The sequence below is a fragment of the Acomys russatus genome, chromosome 9, assembly GCF_903995435.1.
Source record: "Acomys russatus chromosome 9, mAcoRus1.1, whole genome shotgun sequence".
NCBI lineage: Eukaryota > Metazoa > Chordata > Mammalia > Rodentia > Muridae > Acomys > Acomys russatus.
In genome coordinates this window covers 57,628,309-57,638,740 of record NC_067145.1, presented here as the reverse complement: position 1 = coordinate 57,638,740, position 10,432 = coordinate 57,628,309, and the positions used below count along the sequence as shown (strand labels likewise).

The 10,432-nt window shown below is 46.6% G+C and overlaps 1 pseudogene; it reads left to right on the top strand.

The window, feature by feature from the left end:
- The first annotated feature begins 3,617 nt into the window (after nucleotides 1-3,617).
- Nucleotides 3,618-6,580, top strand: LOC127193645 (ribonuclease P/MRP protein subunit POP5-like; annotated as a pseudogene).
- Nucleotides 6,581-10,432: the final 3,852 nt, after the last annotated feature.

Here is a 10,432-nt window from a genome sequence, read left to right as displayed (position 1 = left end):
CATGTAAGTATGCACATGTGTCTTGTTTGTTTTTTGTTTTGTTTTGTTTTTTGAGACAGGGTTTCTCTGTGTAGCCTTAGCTGTCCTGGACTTGCTTTGTAGACCAGACTGTCCTTGAACTCACAGAGATCCACCTGCCTCTGCCTCCCTGAGTGCTGGGATTAAAGGCATGAACCACCACGCCTGGCGTGTCTTGTTTGTGTGTGTTCATGTGAGTGGAGGCAGGGGTTAAGGTTGGGTGTGGTCCTCTGTTGTTCTGCCCTTCCTTCCCCTGTTTTCTGTGTAGCCAAGGATGACCCAAGGCTCCTGAGACTCCTTGTCTCTACCTCTCAGATGTTGGGATGACAAGTGTGCAAGCACAAGGCCAGGTTCTGTGTGGTGCTGAGGATGGAATCAAGGACTTCCTGCAAGCTAGTTATTTACCTTTCCGACTGAGATACATCCATATCCAACCCTTTCCCTCCTCTTTAAAACCTGTCTGCTTATCTGAGTGCTAAATATAGCATTTCCTGGTTTCTCTTGCAGCTTAACATGGCCATGGGCGACTAAGCTGTGGACAGTAAAGTATAAATGAATGTGCTGAGTAGGGCTTTCAAGATGTTTTCTTGAAAAAAAAAAAAGTAGACTACAGGAAAGCCCCTCCTTTTCTCTCTCTCTCTCTCTCTCTCTCTCTCTCTCTCTCTCTCTCTCTCTCTCTCTCTCCTTTCTTTAAAATGTGATATCTGGAGCCCCAGCAGCTGTTTTGGACCATGAAGCAACCCAGGAAAAAAACTTCGTATAGACACCGAGGACATCAGTCTGTAATCATTACTTTCCCTGCTTGTGCCTCCCAGCGGCAAAGGACCCTGGCAGGGAGGCAAACATTTACCGTGCTTAAGCAACTGTTACTTTGTAGTTTTCGGCTGCCTCTGACCAAGCCCAATCTCAACTACCCAAGAGATCTACTCCCTTTTGCTTTCTAACCCAGGGTGAATGGCAGCAGTTTACTGTTTGCGGTGACAGTTCGTATATCACATGATGAGCAAGGACCACTTCTACTTTAGGATTTTTATATTTAAAATATTTGTGTTTTCTTGCTCATGCTTTTCCTGGTTTGCTGCTAGAATGCCTAAGAAAAGCAAACAGTGAACTGTTGTCCATACACTACGGCTTTCTCCAGCCTTCTGGCTGAGTCACACAAGATGGCAAAAACTAGACCAGCCCCGCTCCACTGAATTCTTCTCCCACTAGCTCTGGGGGGCCCAAGAGGAAGGACACAGGCATCCTTGCCCAATGCTTTTTGAAGCCTTCTAGAAGGGATGTCTTCTACTTGTGGTGTTGGTGGGGCTCAGCTACTTCCTTAGGCTTCAGTTGGTTCTAAACACAATTTTCCCATTGGCCCATTACCTTGCTCCCTTTTGCTCAAAAACAAAGTCCCATGCTATCAACTTTTTAGGGGATGTACACAAATTTTAATGACAGGCCTAGGGCAGTGTGATTCTAGATGTTTGGCTGGATTAAGGTCCTACCAACCCTAGCTAAGGGGCTGGTAGCTGCTGGAGCAGAGAGAACCATTCTCTTTCTTGGGGGGTGGGGGTGTTCATTGGTAGGTTGTTCGTGCTTCAGAAATGAACCCACGCTTATGCACACATAGGCAGCACTACCATGGTGGGTTTTTCCAGTTTTAATTTTAGTTCGATTTTATGTGCATGAGTATTTTGTCTGTGTGTGCCTGATGCCCCAAGAGGCCAAAAACAACATCAGATTCTCTGGAATTGGAGTTACAGGTGGCTGTGAGGCACTATGTGGGAGATGCATATTGAACCGTGATCCTCTGAAAGAGCAGCCAGCGCCCTTAACAATTAAGTAAGCCGGGCAGGAGAGATAGCTCAGAGGTTAAGCACACTGACTGCTCTTCCGAAGGTCCCGAGTTCAATTCCCAGCAACCACATGGTGGCTCACAGCCATCTATAATGTGATCTGATGCCTTCTTCTGGCCTGCAGCTGTACATAAGACAGAGCACTGTATACATAATAGTAAATAAATATTTAAAAAAAAACAATTAAGTGAGCCATCTCAGCACACAGCTTTTTAAAAAGGGAACTGAGGGGGCTGCTGGTGTTTATGAGCACTGGCCGCTCTCGCAAAAACAAAACAAAACAAAACAAAACCGGATTCAGTGCTCAGGACCAACAGGGCAGGCAGCCCACAACCATTGGCAACTCCTGTTCTAGGGACTCTCCACGCACAGTTCTGCCCTCTGCAGCACTGTACGCATTGATACTATTATTAGTGTCCTTTGAGAAAAAAAGAAAGAAAGAAAGAAAGAAAGAAAAACAAAACCGAGTCTCCTAGAGGGTTAATAACACAGAGAAGAGTCACTGACCAGCAGTGATGGCACAAAAGCTGTAACTGCGTTTTCCGGTTCATTTTACAGCATTCTTTGAGGTGAATTTGTAAACTTATCATGGCAGCATAGCTATGTAAGGCCCACCAGAACAGAGCCCCAAGCTGTTTGTACCTCAGTAACATTAAAATGAGAATGATCTACATAACTAGGGGAGCCATCGCCACTTTTTCTTTAGGATTTACATAAAGTTCCTTGGCTTTCACTCACCCCAGGACGCAAGCCCACACTTCATAGGATAGAGGATAATTCAGGCCCCTAAACATCTGATAGTCTTTGATGCTGGCCAGATTGCAGTGTAAGCCTCAAGGAAACAAATAATAATGGAAAGTAAATTTGGGGGGGGGGGCAGTTTCGAGACAGGGTCTCTCTTGTGTAGCCTCGGCTGTCCTGGACTTGCTTTGTAGACCAGGCTGGCCTCTAACTCACAGAGATCCGCCTAGCTCTCTCTGCCTCCCAAGTGCTGGGATTAAAGGCGTGCGCCACCACCACCCAGCAGAAAGTAAATTTTTACAAACTAAAATTGTGAATGAAATAAATACTGGCAGAATGAGCCTAAGTGCACTGTTTTCCAACTATAATTAGAACTTATCACAGAAAATTCAGGACTGAGCTGCCTTCCAGTTGCTGAAAACCACGGCTGGTGGGATATGGGGAGGCGTGCCCATGTCCGTGTGTTTCTTTTCGTTTTTGCTAACAGTGCTGTTGGATGCGTGCATTGTATTCCAGGCTGTGGTGGTTTTCTTCCCCCCCACCCACCCACTTCACATCATGTTTCAGTTTCCTGTGTGAAAAGTGTTATTGCAGCGTCTCATATGCCATGTTTTCTGTCATTTACTATAGTGCTTGCCCTGTATGTGGGACGTTTCCACCATCCCCTTTACCTATAAGAGCATCGTAAGTAATGATGCCTAGTTTTGTTTAGCACACATCCGCCACACAGGATGCCTAGCTCAAACATAAGAAAAAAATATTTATTTTTTATTTTATTTATTTCTTATTTATTTTTATTGTTTATTTATCTATTTATTTATTATTTATTTATTTGGTTTTCAAGACAGGGCTTCTCTGTGTAGCCCTGGCTGTTCTTGAACTCACTCTATAGAACAGGCTGGCCTTGAACTCACAGCGATCCACCTGCCCCTCTCTTCCTCACCATTCGCCTCCAGTGCTGGGATTACGGGTGTGTACTACCACACCTGGCCTAAATTTTAAGATATGTAATGCAGCATGGAGATCTCCCTTCTCATGGAGTCCAAGATCTGCCTCAAGTTCAGAAATGCCCAAAGCAGCCTCCTTTGGGGCTCCATGGTCCCAAGAGATGAGCATCATCTCTGTGACCAGCCTCTCAGATGCCCTAACCTGAGAGCCTTTTACTTGTGTGACAACGAGAGCAAGCTAGCAAAGGACGTGCCAACACATTCCTGTCTGTGTTCCCACTCTCTGAGAACAGGTCTGGGTACTCCTGAGACCCAGGGAAATTGCCCAGCTACATGACTCGGCTCTCCATAAGCCCAGGGCTCTTCCATTCCTGTCCCCCAAGCAGATGAACAGCTGCTCTTATGTCTCTACCAGAGGACACCATGGGAGCTACTCACAAACTCCTGTTCCTAAGCCACTCAACAACCGTGATAATGTCAACAGAAAGCTCCCATGTGCCATCCTTGCCCAGAGGGGGCACTTTGTTATTTTAACACAACTCGGGTGGTCAGCAAGCTTATCCTGAGTCAAGTTGAGACTTGGGCTGTTTGCCAATGTCTCCCCAAGTGCTTGGGAAAGTATAACTTCTGATGGGGTGGGGTTGGAGGTGGGGTTGGTGTTGCTGGGAGCATTGGTGTAAGCTGTGTGAGTGTGTGTGTGGGGGGGGGCATTGTTCTTTGGCATCCAAGGGAAGTGGTGAGGAGGGGTGGACAGTTTGTCATAGCCTGGGACTTGGTGACCTAAGGGCTCCAGCAGAGAAAAGGGCCATGTGGAAGCTGACATCTCACCGAAGATCTTTAATTCACCAGCTGGTTTGGGATCTGCACGGAGACGTGGACACTGCCAGAAGGTTTTCCAATGAAGAACTGGAGGGAGCAGGGCTGGTCTTCGGGGTCAGCCCCAAATGAGGGAGGTGATTTCCTTTTGGAGATGAGTGCCCTTAGTTAGTTAGACTGAGATGAAGAGATCGGATTGCCTCTGTTGCCCGGAGCCTTTGTATCCTTTGTTCTTAGTTTTTTGCTTTTTCTAGCCCGATAATACTGTTTCCCAAATTGTTAAGACAATCCAGCATCTGAAAAACAGGACTGCCAGCCACAGGCTTCACAGATGCTGTGCCCCTCACTCATGATGACGGCCTTTATCTGTGCCGACTCTTGTAAAGAGAAATCAGCCAGTGATTTTTGTTATTGTCCTGTGGAAGCTGAGGAGGAAACAACAGCTCAAAAGGGTGGAGGTGATGCTGTGGCTAGTCATTTACTCATCCCTGTGGACTCTTCAGAGGGGAAGAAGCAAACCCAGACCATAGCCGACCAGAAGCTGGGACAAGCCAGCAATTGAGGACAAAGCAAAAGGCTGTAGAGACTCGAATGAACAAGCAAACAAACAAAAAGCAGGTGCCTGGCTTGGAAGGAGAAGCTGAAAAAAGAATCTATGAACTGTTTCCTCAAGTTTTTGATCTGCTTGTCTTTCAAAAGACTTAAATATTTAGAAAAATAAATTGGAAAAAAGGGCATGGTCATACATGCTGGTAGTCCCAGATATTCAGCAGGCTCGGTGAAGTATTATGAATTTAGAGGCCACACTGAGCAACCCTGTCTCAACATATAATTTTAAAAGGGCGATTGTGTGTGGAGAGTTTCTGCTGTGTCCTGCCTTGAAGTGCGCTGCTATTGTGCAGCACTAAAAAACAATAGTGCAGCCCTCCGCCCTGCACTCAGGAAAGTGTGTGGGCTCAGTGACTGCAAAGACCATAAAGTGCTTACCTTGCAAGCTTAACGGCCTGAGTTTGATGCTCAGGATGCACAGTAAAACAAACAAACAAACAAACAACAAACACATCGTCCCCTTTCCCCTCCCCCAACAAACAAAAAACAAAAACAAAAAAACAAAACAGCTAGGGAGGCAGGACAAGTGAATCCCCAAGGCTCATTAAACAATAAGAAGTTCAAAGTTATCAAGAGACCAGCCCTGTCTTTAAAATAACAACAACAACAAAAACAAACTCAAAAGCCAGGCAGTGAGAGTACATACCTTGAATCCAGCGCCCTGGAGACAGAGGGAGGCCACTTTCTGAGTTCAAGGTCAACATCATCTACAGATCGAGTTCTGGGGCAGCCAGGACTACACAGAGAGATCCTGTGTCAAAAAACCAAAACCAAACCAAACAAACAAACAGCAAAACAAAACAAAAACATAACACCTGGAATCACATATACATGCATGTACCTGTGCACCGGTCCACACACACACAGGAATATATTTCCAAAGTATTGAGATCAGTTTTTCTCATGTTGAACATGAGAAGCTTCATTTTGACTTGTGTCCACATTTTCTTTGAAAAGTTACTCATTGACTCATCCCTGATTTGCCTTTCGTCCCCTGTTGTAAAGCCCCAAGCACAGGATGCTTCCCTCCTCATAGCCCCTGTAGTGCCTCCTGCATGAGCAAGAAGCTCACACGTCATTGAATTGCATGATTTGAAAATGTCTCAGTATCCGGCGCGGACTCCACGGTGCACTTCAAGCACAGGCATGCAGCGCCCTCCCTGCGCGCTCACCGCTGCCTTCTGTGAGAGCTCCTGTCAGAGGACGCCTGCTGTCGCCTGAGCCTGGACCATCAGGTGCTGGGCACACAGCGGGCAGCGACAGGATCGCCCCGGGGTGCTCCGTTGCAATTCCGCTACCTCAGTGCCTAAACAGGAGTAATGCTACTTCGGTGCCGAAAGGATTTCTACCAGCTTGTGTGGTCAGCTCTTCCTTTCATCACGTCCTTGGGGAACAAAGGACACCGTTATCCGAGCATTTTCAACACAGTACAATGAGAGCCTGTCAGAAGTTCCTGATTCAGTGCGACCGCAGACAGCTGTTGGTTTTGCTGCAGAGCTCCACTGATGAAGGAGTGCGGGAAGCTGTCAAGAAGTCTGTCTCAAGAAGCTGTCTGCTGAAGAGCTTTCAGACAGTGCTGGTGAAGAGGCTTCCAAAGCCATGGAGTGACCCTGTTTCCAGCCTCACTTGTGGGAACAGGTCATAACGGTCAGCGTCCGCAGCCACTGAGTGACTGCCCACCAGAGTGCAGGTGACTAGCTTCACGTGGAGGGAGGGCTTGCTGCCTTATCTTCCATCCGTGGTGGCAAAGGCTCTGCAGACATTTTCTATGTAACTGCTCAGATGCATGGCTGGAATAAATGTTCTAGGCTTCCAGGGAAAAGAAAAGAAAGAAAACGTCTTAGTAGATTCTAAGCTCATGGCCAGTAGGAACCATGGTATTTCCTGTCATTTTCTAGTGCTCTGGTATAGCCAAGATGGTGTTTTATACCCCGCCCCTTGTAAAATACGAACTTTGATAATTGGGGTGTGTGAAATTTGTCCGATGACAGGAAGCAGGCTGCTGCGGGTCTACTTGTAGGGCAGACAGTGGATCAGGATGCAGAGTGAATTAGGAAGTCAGTGTTCCTTTCAGCTGTCAGGAATAGCTGCATACATCTGACGCTTGTCCCTTGTAAAACAGAGACAATATCTAAATGAGTCCCCCAACTAAACCACAGTCCTCGCTGTAAATAACACTGGAACCCACAGAGTTCCAATTCTGCCATGAAGAGACAAGTGGAGTGCCCAGAGTGGAGTCAGGTACCCATCTTTGTTCTGCATGACTTTCTGGACAGAAGCCCACGGTCATCATTTGCCTCCTTCCCTAAGGTGCAGTCCTGGGTACTCCCTGGTGACATTCTAGACCTCTGAATCCCTACACCAGTGTTCCTGCTGAAGCAGACCTGTGCATCCTCATAGCAACACCCCAGCAAAACTAAACTTGTGCATTAACATTTCTGTGGGCACTTGCCACTTCTTTTTAAAAATATTTTATTAATTTATTCAGATTACATCTCAATGGTTAGCCAATCCCTTGTATCCTCCCATTCTTCCCTCCCTCTACTCCCCTCCCCTATGTCTGTGACTGAGGGGGATCTCCACTCCCTGTATATGCTCATAGGGTATCAAGTCTCTTCTTGGTAGGCTGCTATCCTTCCTCTGAGTGCCACCAGGCTTCTCCATCAAGGGATGTGGTCAAAAATGGGGCACCAGAGTTCGTGTGAAAGTCAGTCCCCACTCTCCACTTAACTGTGGAGAAGGTCCTGTCCATCGGCTAGATCTGGGTAGGGGTTCGAAGTTTACTTCCCATATTGTCCTTGGCTGGTGTCATAGTTTGAGCAGGACTTGACCCTGCCTAGACCATGCTGTGGTTTTAGCTGTGTTTCACAGACTCACCACATATGCATCTTCAACCAACTCTCATCTTGAACCCACTGTAAAGCAACAATTTCTGTATTCTGTTCTCTCTCCTACCCACTTCCTGCCAAGTATAAGTTTCTTCCACAATTCTTGAAAAATAGCTAGAAAATATGGCTGAGGACCATTCCTTGCTCCCTGATGGTGACACTAGGACATTGTAAACCATAGCTAGAATGTTGTCTTGAAAAGAAATGCAGCCAGGCGCGATGGCTCACGACTGTAATCCCAGCACTTGGGAAGCATAGGCAGGTGGATCTCTGTGAGTTCCAGAGTCCAGGACAGCCAAGGCTACACAGAGAAACCCTGTCTTGAGAAGGAAGAAGGAGAAGGAGAAGAAATGTACTCAACTCTTGGAGGCTGGGGAGATGTCTCTGAGGTTAGGAGTGTTGGCTGCTCTTCCAAAAGTCCTGAGTTCAATTCACAGGAATCACATGGTGGCTCCTAACCATAAGAGCTGGTACCCTCTTCTGGTATGCAGGTGTACATGTAGGCAAAACACTATACTTGAGAGAGAGAGAGAGAGAGAGGGAAGAAATGCATTGCAATGTGGGCTCTCATTCTATTGAGGCCTGATGCTTCTAATTCAAAGGCCTAAGGATGCTTTCTTGGTGGCCTGTGTTTACTTTGCTATTCCTATAGCAAACTCAGTGGTGATGAAGATGAAGGGACTTTAAGGACATCAGAGAGGGAGAATCAGGAAGTCTGGGTGACTAGAGAAAACTGGTTGAGTTGCTTCCTGGAAGATTTATCTTCAACATTAATTGTGTGTGTGTGTGTGTGTGTGTGTGTGTGTGTGTGTGTGTACATGTCCATGAGTACATATGGAGGCCTAAAGCGTGTCAGATCCCCTGCTGGAGTTTCAGGAGATTGTGAACCACTCCAAGATGGTGCTGGGAACTGAATTCAGGTTCTGTGCAAGAGCTGTATGTAACACTGCACCAAGGCATCTCTCCAGTCCCTGTACTGGTCTTTGCCAAGCTGCCCTGAGGCGGATCTCTTCCTTTCACCTTTGAGACCACTGTCTTTAAATCTGCACTGCCCATGTGTTCCGAATGTCTGTGTCTTCACAGTGTGGGCTGTTTCTGAGCCTTCAGTCCAACCTCACGTAGCTTCCTCAGATGCCCCGCTCGCCCCACCGCACAGAACTCATCACAAGGCTTCATCAGGAACTCCAGCGTTCTCAGCACTCTCCCAGCTCCTGGTGACTGGTCTATAGTAGCAGTGCGGAACCATCACCTGCCCCGAACACCTCCTCCCAGGTCTCTGACCTGCATCCCACGTGCCCAGCACCACTGTCTGCCTCCCTGACCCTTCAGCCTTTCCTAGCTGGCATGGACAGTCACAACTGAGGGGGGGAAAAAGGTTTTCCAAAGGTAAGATGGAAGCTCTCATGAACTTTTAAGAGAGGTCTATAGAAAATATTAGTGTCATTTTTCCTGCTGACTCTGAGTCTTCCTCCAGTCTCTGAGTTACCTTTTGTCAACTTATCTCAACAAGCCTTGCAGGCAATTCTTGCATCACAATGAAACCAAATAGTCCCTTCAAGCAATAACGATGTCCCCAGAGCCAGCAGGACTGTGTAGAACCAGACCCGAGATAAGGACTAAGCAGAGGACAATGTGACAAAGACTTCTTGTCCACGCATGCTCCTGGGTCCCTGCTTCTCCTCCCCTTCAGAAGTCACAGTTGTCAATACCCCAAAGAAAAGGCTTAGCTGAGTCATGCCTTCCCAGCAAGGCCGTCTGAGTAAATGCTTTCTCTCTCTCTCTGCCCACCCTCCTCCACCTCACCATGGCCAAATAAGGCCATCAACTTCATCAACACCCTCAGAGACAAGTCTGACTAAGGATCAGCAATACAAGAAATCCAAAGAATGTGGAGGAAGGAATGTACAAGTTAGTGTTCTCTGGACACAGCAACACTTATTCAGAAGAAATCCGTAACCCAGAAAAAGGACAGAGAATTTAACGAAAGACAGTTTATTCTGTGGTTAAAAAGAACATCTAAAGAAAATATAAGTGAGAATTAACCATGACCAATTCAACACAGTTTAATAGACATATTGGTTCAGGTTTTACCTTGTAGTATTTTCATGTTCATAATGCCTGTCAATCTTGATTGTCAACTTGTTGGGATTTAGAATCAGATGGACACAAGCCTTTGGGTATGATGGGAGGGATTTTCTCCATTTCAGTGACTGACATAGAGGAGCCATGATGCTGACTGTGGGCAGAACCATTCCTTAAGCTGTAGCCCTAGACTCACATAGGAGAAAGAGTGCTGAGCAGCAGCATTCATCTCGTGCTTCGAGACTGTGGACTCCATAGTGCGACCAGCTGCCTCATGTTCCTGCCGTCATAAGCTCCCGGCGTTAGACTGCACCCTGGAGCTGTGAGCTAAAAGAAGCCCTTCCTTCCTTAACTTACTTTTGTCACAGCAACAAGTGCAGTGCTCTAAAGCTTGACTTGGTACCATTCTAAACTATTTTAGAGGGAATTGTGAAGAATTAGTACTAATGACATTGAACTAAAACTAAAAATTGTCTTTCTCCTTCTCTCA